Raw genomic sequence first — 15337 nt, forward strand, 5'->3', positions numbered from 1 at the left:
TAAAGCGAGTATTGAAAATTGATGGATTATCAAATTGATGTACAATGGTGAAAGTCATGTAGCTGACCTTTCCTTCTTAGTAGTTAGATAAGTCTACATTTTATTAAAATTAAATTTGTTTTTGAAATTTATTTATTTTATTATTTTTTATTTTTATTTTTTTTTTTTGCTTTTTGTACCTTGTTGCTTGCTATCCATCAGCCCTCTTTCTGCTACCTAACCCATACATTCCCCAGTGTGGTGAGATCCAGTTGCAAGAGACCATAATCTAGGCAGCTGTTAGGATGTTTTATTATTTTATCCTTCACCCCTTCTTCAAAAGCTGCTGCATATGTTCAGTAGTGGGAGGACCGACAGTACCTTTCCCTTTAGGCGTGCTTATTTATGCACACACCTTTCATAAATGGAAACCATTGTATGAATGTAGCTCAGCAGGTAAAACCACACATCTTGGCCCATCTGTCAGATGCTATTCACATTTCTGTTCATTAGATTGTTAGCATTGCAGCAAATCATACCGGCTTCTTCTTCCTGGGATAGGAGACTTGATGTTGGTCATTTGCTCCCATCATCCCCTAATAAGTATCTGCAGTACATGAACCGCTAATGAATCCCAAGTCATCTAGGTCAGAGTGAGGGCATCATCCTTCTACACCACAGAGCAGGGCTGAGATTTAAAGTTTAAACTGCTTTGTTTATTGTAAAAATGTACTGTTACTGTTTGCTTCACAAATTTTCAGTCAGGAATCTAGTTTAATCCTGTACTAATGTATATAATGCTCCGTCTCATGTGAGTGCCATTTTTTTAGTTTATTATTAATGTGATTCCCTCTTTTCAAACTACATAGAAAAAATCTGGAATAAACTGCCAGAAAACATTACTACCACTGCGTAAAAAGCCACCTCTTAAACAAGTAGGTGTGTCTTTGCTCTACCTCTAACAGCTATCTCTCAATCTCTAGCCTTGCCACTACCTCAGTATAACCTATAGGACTTTCAGGCTACATACCTTCCTCAGTCTATTGCTACTACACCTGCTACTTCCATACCATAAACTCTCTCAGTATTAACTCTGATGTCAGGAAGAAATATCTTTGTCTTCACAATATATTCTTTTATATACTTTGTAAATATTGATTGTTCATTTGAAACTTTCGAATGTCCATTGTCCTATAACACTGTAAAGTCTGTTATAATAGGCCACTGAATTTTTGGTATTGTTACTTCGGTATATGCAATATGGAACTTTTCTCCCTGGGCCTCTGCTGAAAAAGGACATGTGTCCAGTCGGACTTTCCCTGTAAACAAATGTAAAATAATAATAATAGTAAAATCTCAAGGTTTGGATATCTGAAATGTTATGCTTATTGCATACATTTATTAATGTAGTTTGCTTTCTGTAGATGAGTTCCTTTTTATACTTTAATATGTTTCCTCATTGTTAAAGCTGGATTTTGGAGGGACTTTCATTTTAGTCTGTGCAGTGCTCCCGTGTAAGCACCAATAAAAAATAACAGATTTATAGATTGTTACTAGACTAATGGCCCAGGGGCCTTTCTAAGCCTAGCCAAGTTTTCCCAAAATAATAATGATGTCCTGTATCCAATTAGGACATTGTAGGCCAGGCATTTATAACCTACCTTTGTCCGTAAGGGATTGCTTGCTTGATTGACTGAATGTGTTCTGGTACTCTAACAAATTATTTTGTGAGCTAATATTTCTGCATCTTTCCAGTTGCTACCCATGTTCCTTTGTTCCCTTTCTATTCATTCAGTCTTATTTTCAGCTCCACTACTTTCACTTACCCCAAAATGTGATGCCTCCAGATCCTATCACACTTTTGTGTGTGTGTGTGTGTGTGTGTGTGTGTGTGTATATTCCAGCTGCTGTCACTCTCATAACGCATTCATTACTATTATTATTATATTAATATTATATTATATTATTATTATAATTATTATTCATAATTTTTCATTCTCTCTGCCCAGATTGAGTATGGCAGCAGTTATCGAGTATACAGGATAATTTCAGGATTTAACTTAATTGTTTATTGCCTTGTGGGCAATAATTATAACTTTTTTCTAGTTAAAATGCATTTGAAATTTCAAATTTTCTGTGCATTAGACTGACTGTGGGATTTAGTTATATTTTTCCAGTATTAGTTCATTTGTTAACATCTCCCATTCATCTACGTTGGCTAGTGACTGGGCATTAAATGGACTTTGCAGTTATTTAGTTAATTAGCTAATTTTCTATGTTTTCATTAAGTGGTACAGCAGCTAGAAAGGACATGGAACAAAGACTTAGAATTCAGAAAATACACAAAATATGGCCATAAGATTTCCCACCCAGAGCACCCACAACTTGTTTGACATGTGCCAGAGGTTGGAACACTTGAGGCTTTCTGTGAAATTTGTTGGAGTTTTACATCCAGGATGTTACAGGAAAGAGGAAATATGTTCATTTTAAAATGGCTTCTTTCTCCAAATGAGAAGCAAAGACTAGAAGAAGGAAGAGCACCTAAAGATCTGGACAGGCATTCTCCTTCTCCCAAGATAAAAGTAAACAAGAAAAGATACAACTCTAGATAAGATGTGGCAGTGTTCCAGAGCAAGAGAGCAGCAACCTTGTCTTGGGGCTCTTCCAGCTTGAGGGTTTGTTGGTTGTAGATCCCACTCCAAGAAAAATGAGGAACTTTTCCTTGGAGTGGGAACATTCTTGGTACATGGAGTCGAGGCATTCCTCCTCTGTGTCATTCAAGCCCCTCACTGCATCTAGAATGGTACAGATGATGAAGGTCTTATTTAAGAGTGTCTTCTCTTTACCGTCCTTTTCCAGATTTTGATAGAGAAGGACTTTTGCTGTCTTCTTTTACTTCTTCTTTGAGCTCTGTGACATCACCAGAAGCTTTTGGGCCAACTTCATGCCCCTGACCTTTAATGTCAGTTGGACTTCTCCCATTGGTACTAATGCTCCCATGGGCACCTGTAGGGTTGATGCCAGCTTGTCAGTGCTGGTGTCCACTAGAGCCCATGTCATTATACTGTGAGAGTTCATCATCAGTCTTGACCCCAACTCCCTTCGTACTGCTGTTGGTGTCAGTGTTAGCAGTGCTTGCATGTTTACTGCCAAAGTCTTCCTCAGCTTTGGGGTCTGCATTGATGCTGAGATTTAGAGCCACTGTTTTTGTGTCAACATCCTGTATGTCAGTGTCAGCTCGGGGATATATGCATTTGGTGTCACTAGGTTCTACTTTGCCAAAAAGTGGACAGGAGACTAGCCAGTGCAACCAGTTAGATTACTGGATTCCAGAGAGGCTGCTTTAATGTTGCCTGCATCCCAAAATACTGCTCAGTTTGAAACCTTGGGATCTGATGTCATTTTCATTTGTTCCTCATTGAATGAGTGTGGATCTGATCCTCAGACCTGACTAGGCCGTTTTCTGTAGATTCTAGGATCTGACACTCAAGCTCCTCCCTTACCCATAATGCCCCTGACCACCGTGTTACCTCAGATGTCATTTGTCAGTCTACAGTTCACTCAGGATTGTGATCTCCCATGTTCATTGTGGGTTTTAGTGAGAGTTAAATTAATTTTTTTAACTTTAAAATATGATTTTTTTTCTCTCTTATTCTTTTCTTTTCTATTATTCTCCCTTACCTCCGTTCTATTTTAGCTACCAAAGAATTTCCCTTGGTACTCTCTGTTACCATTGTTGGTAATTTTTCTTCTTCTTTTATCTCACTTTGAAGTATTTTCTACACATACCATTGTTGGTATATTTCTTCCCTTGCTGTTTGATCTGTAAAACAAACAAAAAAAAATCTTTCCTTCTCTTTCTTGTCGTTAGGTTTTCTAAATATTGTTTTACAGTATGGCTGAAAAGCCTACTGGTTTCAAAAAGTGCACTTCTTGTGGACATAAGATCCTTAGCTCTGATGCGTACAGGGAATGTGTCTATTGTCTAGGCCTGTCACATTTGGACACCTCCTGCTCCATCTGTGCCCCATGTAATTCCAGGACCATTAGCAATAGAATAACAAACTTGTTGTAAAAGGCCTTCTTCCAGCTTCTGCTTTTTCTTCTGCTACTTCAACATCAGGGGCTCAACCCCCCCTCTCAAAAATCCAAGGAGCTCAGGGAGTACTGTAAACACTCCCCTGCTCGGTCTCCAAAATCAGTGCATCCTTCAGAGCCACCTAAGATAATTTCTAAGAGTTCGGATCCGACACCTGCTGTTGTCAAGTCTCCTTGACTCATACTCCAAGATTTGTTCCTGAGCTGGTCTGCAAGGTTGAGGTCTCCTTTTCTAAAGGAGACCCCTAAAAAGTCTTCTAGGCCACCTTCCACTTCTTCCTTCATTAGGTCCTCCCAAAATCTTTTTGAGGCAGAGGTGGATAGGATGATGAGAAAATTCCTCAGAACACAGATACAGATGGGGTCTTCTCGCCTCTGTCTCCCATCAGCTCTATGAGCCTTAAAAATGTTGCTTCCAGTCTGTTGTTGCTCCTTCTTCGATCCGACCTACCACCCTCAGATCTGAGGCGGATCCGAAGATACTTCTATCTTCCAGTCCAGTGACTTCCCTGATACATTCGGCTGCTACCCTCATTGAGCATGATGGTTCTTGGAGCCAAAGAATCAGCGCTGTATCCAAGGGGTTGACTTAAAATCTGAACTTTTCAGAGCCGTTACTTCCACTCTGAGCTTTGGGGTTGGACAGCTGTGCTCTTAACTCCTCCCTCGGAGCGGAGGGTTGGGGTGGGGGGCCTGGGATCATCTGTGCCAAGAGTCTCAGGTCTGGGCCTTCTGCCTTCGAGGTGATGGAGAGGGTTTTTCTCTCTCCCCATGAGCAGTTTTGACTCTTCCGCCTTTGGATCCATTTCCCAGTTGCCCCGTCTGATCCTGTGTCTGAGTCTATGCATACTACACCTCAGGATAGCCAGCCCATCTACGCTTCCAAACAGTTCCCACTAGGGAACTCCCTGCTTCTTCCAACACCTCTCCAGAGCACCCCACTGAAGAGGTTCCTCAGAAGAGGTCATACAAGAGGACGCAGTTGGATTCCCCACAGGAATCCCTCACAGAAGACACCGATTTTAGTGAAGGAGAAGGGTCCCGTAGATCTCTACCTGAGGATGTCTCATTTGGTGACATCTTAGAGATCCTTCACCAAAAAGGTGGTTAGTTGGTCTTCCCAAACCCCTTCCCTGGAGGAATCTGTGTTCTTGGAAGCTTTCAGGTCTATGTCTTATGTCCCACCCCCGCAGATGAGCTTATAGACTTCGGCTCCTGCAGGGCATGAAAGGAACCGGACTATGTGGAACCAGTCCCCAAACGCCCAGACAAAATTTTGAGAGCTTTCCTCCATTAAACAACACTGGACCAAGATAATCCTTGTAGATGCCATGGTTGTTGCGGCAGCCACCAAAATGAGCTGGCTGAACAGAGCTCCACTGTCCTTCCCCTTAACACGGGACAGGTTTGGGAAATGAGTGTATTCTTCAGTGACCTTTGCCTTACAGTCGCTAAATTACCTGGCACATTTCACTAGGTTACAGGGGACTTAGTTAAGTAATTCTCTAAAGCTCCATGTCTGCAGAGGAACAGAAGTCTTTTTCCTCACAACTGGCCACCCTGAAATCCATTACCAATCCGTCCATGACGTTAATCTTGCATGCAGCTGATGGTTCCTCATGGCGGCCGGTTCAAGCATAGCCATTAGGAGACATGCCTGGATGCGGTTGTGTGATTTCACAGAGCCCTTCAAAGCAGCATTCATAAGCACTCCTTTTAGTGGATTTTCTTTCTTTGGGAACAGTTAGAGACACTTTCCCACAGTGAGAAAGATGGAAAGACCTTGTCTGCCATGGGAATCCACCTTTCTACCCCGCAGAGACCCATTTCTTGGAATCAGCGTGGTGGTAAATTGTGGTTCTGGAAATGTCAAGGACCTTTCCAAATGTCATGTGGAGGCTTTTCCCCCAGAGACAGAGAGGGGAATAACTACAATGAAAGATGGTGCCCACATGGCAGAGGGGGTCCACAGAATTAAGGGTCTTGAGATTCCTTCTCGGGAAGATCATTTCAATACTCCTGAAATGTTACCTGACTGTCACTCTCTGGAAGCAGTCAGGGCACTAGTCTTTGCACCGAAAAGCCTGGATAACCCCCACAAAAGATTCATGGGTGCAAAGGATCATATCCAGAGGATATTTCATTCTCTTTTTGCAAGTTCCCCAAAAGAAAAGAAAATGTCTCCCTGATGTTCCACCCAATCAGAGGGAGTTAGCAGCTGCAGACTTTCAAAAGCTGCTGGACAAATGAGTCGTCCAAGATGTCCCCCCAGACCAGACAGGATCCAGAATCTACTCAAGGTTCGTTTTAGTGCCAAAGAAATCAGGAGACATGAGACCCATTTTGGATCTCAGTTATCTGAAGAAGTTTGTAAAGAATTCCAAATTCCAGATGATCACGGTTCAGTCCATTCTACCTGTCCTGCAGAAGGACGACTGTATGTGCTGTAGTGATCTTCAAGATGTGTACTATCATATCAAAGTGAACAGGTGCTGTCAAAGATACATATGCTTATTATGGCTGGGAGCTATTCATTATCAGTTCAGAGACCTGCCCTTTAGTCTCACCACAACCCTCTGGGTGGTCACCAAATGCATAGCAGTGGTAGCAGCTCATCTAAGACTGCACACATTCGGAGTGTTTCCTTACGTAGATGACTAGCTGCTTACCACACAGATCAGTCAACTTCTGGAATGAGTCAGGAAGTATTTACTCCAATTATCCCACTCTCTGAGAATTACAATCAATCTGGCCAAGTTGCAACTTCAACCAGTTTAAGTCTTGGTCCTAGTTGGGGTGGGTGGCATTACTTGGGATGGACCATTCAAGGCATGTGGCACCCCACTGAAGAGGTTCCTCAGAAGAGGTCATACAAGAGGACGCAGTTGGATTCCCCACAGGAATGAGGAGGCCAGTTTCCATATAAATGTCCTGGAGATGAGAGCGGTGCTTCTAGCATTGCAGGCCCTTCAGAGTTCTCTTCCTGTAGGAACTATTGCTATTCAAATGGACAACATATCACTAGTCTGGTACACTGACAAAGAGGAGAGAACCAGATCCTATCTCTTGTGCCAAGAAGAACTGAGAGTTTGACAGTGGGAGATCTCCTCCAACCACTCTCTTGTAGCGCCGCACATACCAGGGAAGTCAAACATCTTGGCAGACAAGCTCAGCAGGACCATCCTGATGCCTCACGAGGGGTCTCTCAATCAGCGGCAAATATGACCTTCCACATATGGGGTCACCCGTACTGCAATCTGTTTGCCTCTTCCCCTAACAACAAATGCAGCAGGTTCTTTGCCTTGATTCCCCCTGGGTGACATTCATCAGGAGATGCTCTAGTCCATGTATGGCTCTTCGGTCTTCTTTATGCTTACCCTCCCCTGCCCCCAATCCCCAAGTTTCTTCAGAAAGTGCTCCGGTTGAAGAGCAACGTAATCCTCCTCATTGTCTCCTACTGGCCTCAGTAAATGTGGTTTCCCTTCCTGTGGTCTCGCCTAGTATGTCCTCCTTGGACACTGGATCCCAGTGCAGACCTCCTGCCACATCCACCAGGGGTGATTCATCCAGATATTGCAGGCTTCAAACTGATCTCATGGTTTCTCCAATTCCAATGATGGCTAGACATTCCAGGCTTTCCTCCCAGTTCACCAGATTATTTTTTCATCCTACAAACCTTCAGGTAGGACGAGCTGATGGAAGAGCTTTTGGGCTCATCAGAGAGAGAGTTGGCTCCTTTCACTGCTCCTTTCCCCTTCTGTCTTAGATTTCCTTTCCTCTATCTTTCAAAGCAGGGCAGGCTTCTCCACTATCAAAGTTCAGCAGCCATCTCCAACTGCCACATCAGAGATGATGCTTCTCCTTTAGCGTTATCTAAGCTGTGTAAGGCTTTTCTAAAAGGTGTCTGTACTTAGACCTCCATTTTGGGATCCCACTCCACCTTGAGACCTGACTTTGGTATTACAGACTTTGGTACATTCACTTTTTGAACCTTTAGCTAAATTTGACCTTAAGTTTCTGTCATGTAAAACAGTCTTTTTGGTGGATATCACTTCAGCAAGATGAATCTCTGGACTCCAAGGACTCTCTTCGAAGCCATCGTATTTGATTTTTCCCAATGATAGAGTTACCTTGCGCATTAATCCCTCTTTTCTACCAAAGGTTGCCTCTGAAACAAACATCAGTCAAGTGATCAGTTTACCAGTTTTCTTTCCCAAGTTTGACAATAAAAAGAGAATGTACTCCATCTTTTAGATGTCCATAGGCAACTTCACTTTTACCATCACAGCAATAAGCAATGTAGGAAAACTAATTAATTATTTGTCAACTTTTCTAATAATAAGGGAAGACCGGTCTCAAAAACTACACTAGCCAGATGGATAACAGATTGTTGTTCATACGTTTATTCCTTAAGAGGCCTAACCTTGTCAAGACAACCAAAAGCTCACTCACCTAGGTCAATGGTTGCATCAGCTGCCTTTTGGGATAGAGCATCATTTGATTACATTTGTGCAGCTGTCACATGGTCCAATGCTCATACTTTTATTTTTCATTATGAATTGGATGTCATCTCCAGAAACAGAGCTGCATTCAATTCTGAAGTTCTGCAGTATATCCTTCCATGAGGACTACCCAAGGTTACTGTAGTTGGGGACTCTGTCCCATTCGTTGAGGAACAAATGAAAATGACATCAGATATAAAAGTTATATACTAGCCAATACTGTGTATCTGTGTTGTCTATTTTCATTCTTCCTCAACTTCCCCCATCCATGTCTTTGGAAGAGACCTTACGGAGTCATTGTTGGGAACCATAGATGTTCTTCGTGTTTCACTGTTGCAGTCATCACCTGCTGTGGTAGCCCTCGGCCGGCCGATTACCAGAGTCAGTGTTTTTTTGCGTCAGCCGCCATCGCCTGTAGTCTAACGTCAGATCATCAGTGCTATAAAGCAAGGCAGCCGACTTCATTACATCAGTCTTTCTTGCCGTGAAGCCCGTAGCAAAAACAGTTTGCACGAGTCCCAGTCAGTCGCTACCAGAAGCTGAATTTCAGCTGAAAACGTCTAAAGCTAAGTACCCCATCGGGGATCCTTTTTTCTTGCACTAAACGATGTCCGAAAAGGTTAACATTTGTCTCGCCTATAGAAAGCAGATCCCACAACAAGACTTCCATTCTTACTGTGTCACTTGTTTAGGCCCAGACCAAGACATTCCCCCGTTGTCGGTTCTGTGTCCTCTTCGAGAACCATTTGCCGTAGAGTTCTTTTTGTAGACAGTTATTTTCGTGTTCCATCTTCGCATTCTGATATGGCATCCGTCAGCCAACAATCTGTGGACATTCCGAAGAAAATGTAGAGATAAAGTTAGAGACAGACCACACAAGGCTAAGCCTTCCGACGATGCTACTGCTAAGCAGTTCATCAGTTCTCTGGAATTCAGTGAGGCACTTTCGCAGCCCCTGATGCCCGATTCGATATCTACGCAGGCCTCTAGCGAGACCCTTTCGGTGTCCGGTATGCGGCAGAAATCTTCTTCATCTTCCGAGCCTTTGACTGTCTCTGCCTCGGTTGGGCCCGGAGCCACGATGCAGGCACCGGCTTCCGAGGAGGCCTTTCTCACTACCGAATCTAGACAAAAACAGATGTCTTTGCATCTGACTACTGTTTCTCTCAGACCGACGGATTCTCTCAGGCCTAGGCCACTCCTAGGAAACCTGCTTCTAGCCACCATCTTGCTACTGCTCCACCACCCCAAGCACAAATGCTTAAAATGGCGGAGGATCTCATCTCCCTTATCCGGGGTAGTCAGGCCACAACTTCTAAAAGGAAAAGGCACCCCTCTCCAGAAATTATGACAGAACAGGATTCTGAGGAATCTGACTATTCAGTTTTTGAAGAGGAACAACATCTCTTAACTGCTTATGAGGATTCAGATGCAGAGGAATCCATCCCTTCTGCCTCCCCTCCAGAGGACCTTTCCTTTGGGCAAACCCTTCACTGCCTCAGGGAACATTTCCAGTGGGAATCTCAGGACTTCCCACAGTCTAAGAAAAGACATACAGAGTTTCTGGACCTGCCCAGCACAGACCCCTGGCCATCCCCCCTATTTTAGAAGTGGTGGATGATGTTTTCCATGAATCCAGCTTAGCCCCTGACGGCCTCCCTCCTGCTCCCAGTGAACTTGACAGTACTACAGAGTACAGTATTCTCACAAATACCTGTACAGAAGTCCTGCCGCAGACCCATTACACAGGGACCTAAAGGAGCTAAGACTAGTTTTGCCAAGAATCCTCTTCCTTCCGACAAGGACTTCAGAGCTCTGGACATATGATGTAAAAAAGTATACACCTCTGCAACCTTAGCTATCAGAGCCCTCAATTATCAGTTCCATATGTTAAAATATCAACAACACACTTTGGAACTATTAAAACAGAAGATTGCTACCTTTCCTGACTGTGCCAGTTCAAAAGAATCTGTAGATTTACTGCACTCTGCTTGTCAAGTAGCCCAACACTCGCCCCCTAGAAGCCTCTAACAGAGCAGCAGTGACAGGATCTGTTATTAGGAGACATGCATGGCTGAAGGAACAACCTCTCCCTGATCATGTCAAGTCTGAACTTATTGATCCACCCCCTAGATAAGGAGCGCTTGTTTGGGGAAAATGCAGAAGAGGTGGTTAAAAAGATGGAATACAAAGCAAAATCTATGCAAACAGTAAAAGATTTCTTTCTGGTTCAACCTCCCAGATCCAGCAGGAACTTTCCCTCTAAGCACTGGGCCTTCCCTGCACCTAGCAGACAGGGCCAAGGTAAGCCCCGCAGGGACAGACCTTCCAGGCCCCTATCGAACAGGGCCAGCAGAGAAGCAAACAATGGACCACTTCCATCTCTAAGGCAGGGAGATGTTGTTTGTGTTTCACTGTTGCAGTCATCACATTTGGGTTATCCCTACAGGGGTAGCCCTCGGCCGGCCTGAATACCAGAGACTTAGTATTTCTGTGTCGGTTGCTGTTGCTTGAAAACTGTCAGGGGTGTAAAGGTAGGCGGCCGATGCCATTACATCAGTCTTTCTTGCCGTGGAGCCCAAAGCAGAAGCAGTTCGCATGAGTGCCGGTCGGCCGCTACCTGAGTTTAATTTCCGAATTGAAGGGGAAGTCTTCAAAAGCTAAGTACCCCATTGGGGATTCTTTTTCCTTGCACTAACCGATGTCAGAAAAAGTTAATAATTGTATCGCCTGTGGAATGTAAATACCACACCGAGACTTCCACTCCTGCTGCTTCACTTGTCTAGGCCCAGACCACGACGTCCCTTGTTGTCGGTTCTGTGCTTTGTTTAACACCAGAACAATTCGTCGTCGGGCCCTTATTGTACCCAGATATTTCTGTTTACATTCCTCGAATTCCAATATGGCTTCTGTAAGCCATCTGACAGCAGACCATCCGAAAAAACGTAAAGATAAAGACAGAGACAGACCACACAGGACTAAACCTTCCAACGACGCTACCACCAAGCTGGTCGTCAGTCCTCCAGAATTCAGTGAGGCACTTTTGAAGCCCCTGATGCCTGCTTCAGTTAATTTGTAGGCATCTACCGAGACCCTTATGGAGTCTGGTATGCCATATAACTCTTCTTCGTCTAAGGATCCTGCAGTCGTCTCTACTTTGAATGGGTCCAGAGCCGATGTGCAAGCTCCGGCTTCCAAGGAGGTCATTCGCAGCACTGAATCCAGACATAAACCGATGCCTCCTTTCACGGCTTCCGTTTTTTCTAAACCAACCGAGTCCCTTAGGCCCAGAGGTCGAACCACCCCCAAGAAACTGACTTCCAGCCATTCTTTGGCACCTGCTCCCTTACCTCAGTCACAAATACTTAGAGTGGCAGAAGTCCTTATCAAGCTGATTAGGGGAACCCAAGCCACTCCTTCAAAAAGAAAAATAGGTCTTTCTCCAGAAGTTTTGACTGAACAAGAGTCAGTTGAATCTGATCCATTTGACTATGAAGTCATGCAGCCCCTCTCTGCATATGAGGATTCTGATGCAGAGGAATCTATTCCTTCAGCCACTCTCCCAGAGGATTTTTTCTTTGGGGAATCCGTGCATACCTTAAAGGAGCATTTCAAATGGGAGAGTCAAGATTATCCACAGTCTAAAAAGAGACTCCGAGAGTTCCTGGACCTTCCACAGCACAGGCCCTTAGCCAACCCCCCCCCCCGGTCCAAGATGTGGTGAATGATGTCTTCCTTGAATCCAGCTTGACACCAGACGCCCTCCCTCCCGCTCCCAGAAAGCCAGACAGGTACTACAGAGTCCCTGGCACTTACAAATATCTCTTTAAAAACCCAACAGCGGACCCTGAGGTCATTACTCAAAGCCCAAAAGAGATTAAAGCTACTTCAGCTAAGAATCCCACCCCCTCAGACAGGGATTCCAGAGTACTGGACAGATTGGGTAAAAAAGTATCCACCTCAGCTACACTTGCTGTCAGGGCACTCAATTGTCAGTTCCATATGCTTAAATGTCAGCAACATACCTTGGAACTTCTTAAACAAAAAATGTCCTCCTTTCCTGCATGGGTAGAATCTAAAGATTTACAGGAATTAATGCACTCTGCTGGCAAGTAACTAAGCACACTTTGCACTGCAGTTTTGATGCCCTAGAAGCTTCTTGCAGGGCAGCAGTCACTGAATCTGTCATTAGTAGACATACATGGCTTAAGAAACAATCCCTGCCAGACCATGTCAAATCAAAATTGCTGGATGCACCCTTGCACAAAGGTAACTTATTTGGTGCTAAAGCAGAAGAGGTGTTAAAAAAGATGAAAGAAAAAGCAAAATCCATGCAGACTGTTAAAGATTTCCTACAGGTACAGCCTCTAGGTTCAGCAGGCATTTTCCTTCCAAGCACTGGTCCTTTCCTGCACCTAGTGAACAGGGCCAGCCTAAGCCCCGTGGAAACAGACCTCCAAGACAGCAGTCCCATGGGTTGCAGAGATGTAAGCATTGGACTTCCTCCACTTCAAAGACAAGGAGTTCTAAGCCACTCCCTTATGGCAAAAGCTCACAATGACTCATGTCCTCCCAAATCAGTGGGCAGAGGCTCAAAAGCAAATCCATACCCTGCTCTCCTTGGGAGCAGTAGAACACGTTCCTGCAGAGCAGATAAGCCAAGGCTTCTATTCCAGACTTTTCTGGTACCCAGAAAAGAGGGCACCTGGCGCCCCATCTTCGACCTGTCCATTCTAAACACCTTCCTGGTGATCCCAAAATTCAAAATGCTCACCCTCCAGCAGATGCAACCCATGCTGTTCAAGGACGCTTGGCTAGTCACCCTGGACCTGAAAGAGGCCTACCTCCACATTCCCATCAGGGAGTCCTGCAGAAAATATCTTCGCTTCAGGGCAGGATCTCAACACTTTCAGTTCTCTGCACTTCCCTTTGGCTTATCTGCTGCTCCCAGAGTTTTCACAAAATGCCTGGCTCTGGCCACTGCTTTTTGCCAACAAAGAAATATTCAAATTTATTCCTACTTAGACTGCCTTATTCAGACAGCCAGGAAAAGCTGCTCAAAGATCTGGCCTTTCTAAAGGACCTACTAACCTCCTCAGGGTACACAATCAACGAAAAGAAAATCAAAAAGGTACCCACCAAAAGGATAATCTTCTTGGGAGCAAGTCTGGACCTGGACACAGCATTCCAGATGGCATGCCTAACACCAGAGAAACAAAGATGATCTTCACGTTTCACTGTTGCAGTCATCACATTTGGGTTATCTGCTTGCAGGTTGCCCTCAGTCGGTAATTAACAAAGTCTTGGGTCCTGCGTCGGTTGCTGTCCCTTCTTCCATGACGTCAGGTTGTCAGGAGTATAAAACATGCAGCCGACGCCATTACATCAGTCTTTTTTGCCATGTGGTGCCTGACGCAGAAGCAGTTCGCAAGTGCCGGTCATCCGACTCCTGAAATTTTCGTTTTCGAGTTTCAGAACCGAAGTCTTCAACTTAAAGCTAAATACCCCATTGGGGAAACTTTTTCTTGCTGCTTACCGATGTCAGTAAAAGTTAATAATTGCATTACTTGTGGAAAGCAAATACCTTATAAAGATTTTCATTTGTACTGTATTCCTTACCTAGGCCCTGACCACGACGTACCTTGCTGTCAGTTTTGTGCTTTATTTAATCAGCGCACTATCCATCGTCTGTATATTTTTGCCTCTAAATATTTCGGTTCTTGGTTTAATTATCCAGAAATGTCATCGGTTAGCCATCCAACTACCGGGATTCCGAAAAAACGCAAAGATAAAGACAGAGACAGGCCACCAAAGTCCAAAACTGCCGGCGACGCTTCTCCTAAGCCAGTCGCCAGTTCGCCGGTACTCAGTGAGGCACTTTCGCAACCCCTGATACCCGCTACTTCTGATTCGCAGGCCTCTACTGAGACCCATTTGGAGTCCGGTATGCCGCGAAATAGTTTAACTATGGAACCTGCGGATGCCTCTACCTTGGATGGGTCCAGAGCCACTGTGCAGGCACCGGCTTCTGGGGGTATTTTTCAGGCCTACAGACTTGTATATTAAATCGACACCACCTTCATTACTAAGGCCTAAATCTCGATCCATGTCTAAAAAAACGACCCCCAGGCCACATGCTCAGGCCCCTATGCCTAAAAAACAAATGATAAAAATGGCTGAAGATCTAATAACTCTAATCAGGGGTAGCCCCCCCCCCCTAGAGGCCTAGGGCTGAGCTTGGTTATGAATCTTGTGATCAGGATTCTGTTTCTTCTGACTCTCTTTTGGGGAAACTTTACATACTTTAAGGGAGCATTTTCACTGGGAAAGCCAGGAATTTTCTGATTCAAAAAAGAGGCTTAGGGATTTCCTCCTTCTGCCTCAGCATAGGCCTTTGGCTATACCTCCTGTACTAGACATTTTTGATGATGTTTTTTTGGAATCCAGTTTGGCCCCTGATTCCCTGCCTCCTGCTCCTAGTAAACCTGACAAATACTACAGGGTTCCTGAGTCCCACAAGTTCCTTTTCAAAAATCCTGTTGCAGATCCAGAGGCTATTTCTCAGGGGCCCAAGGGCATTAAGGCTTCTACTGCTAAAAATCCTACCCCTTCTCATAGAGACTCAAGGGCGCTGGATAGATGGCGGTAAAAGGTTTATACTTCTGCAACCTTGGCAATCAGAGCTTTAAACTGCCAATTTCATATGTTAAAATATCAGCAACATGTTATCAGACTGCTTAAACAGAAAATGATGTTGA

At 44.3% G+C, this 15337-nt stretch overlaps 1 protein-coding gene across 5 annotated transcripts in view; it reads left to right on the top strand.

Moving 5' to 3' along the window:
• STAT3 (signal transducer and activator of transcription 3) overlaps positions 1-15337 on the top strand; it is a 1961792-nt gene that overhangs the window by 1755392 nt on the left and 191063 nt on the right. The window lies entirely within an intron of this gene.

The sequence above is a fragment of the Protopterus annectens genome, chromosome 13.part0 (assembly GCF_019279795.1).
Source record: "Protopterus annectens isolate FY-2018-M chromosome 13.part0, PAN1.0, whole genome shotgun sequence".
NCBI classification, from domain to species: Eukaryota; Metazoa; Chordata; order Ceratodontiformes; family Protopteridae; genus Protopterus; species Protopterus annectens.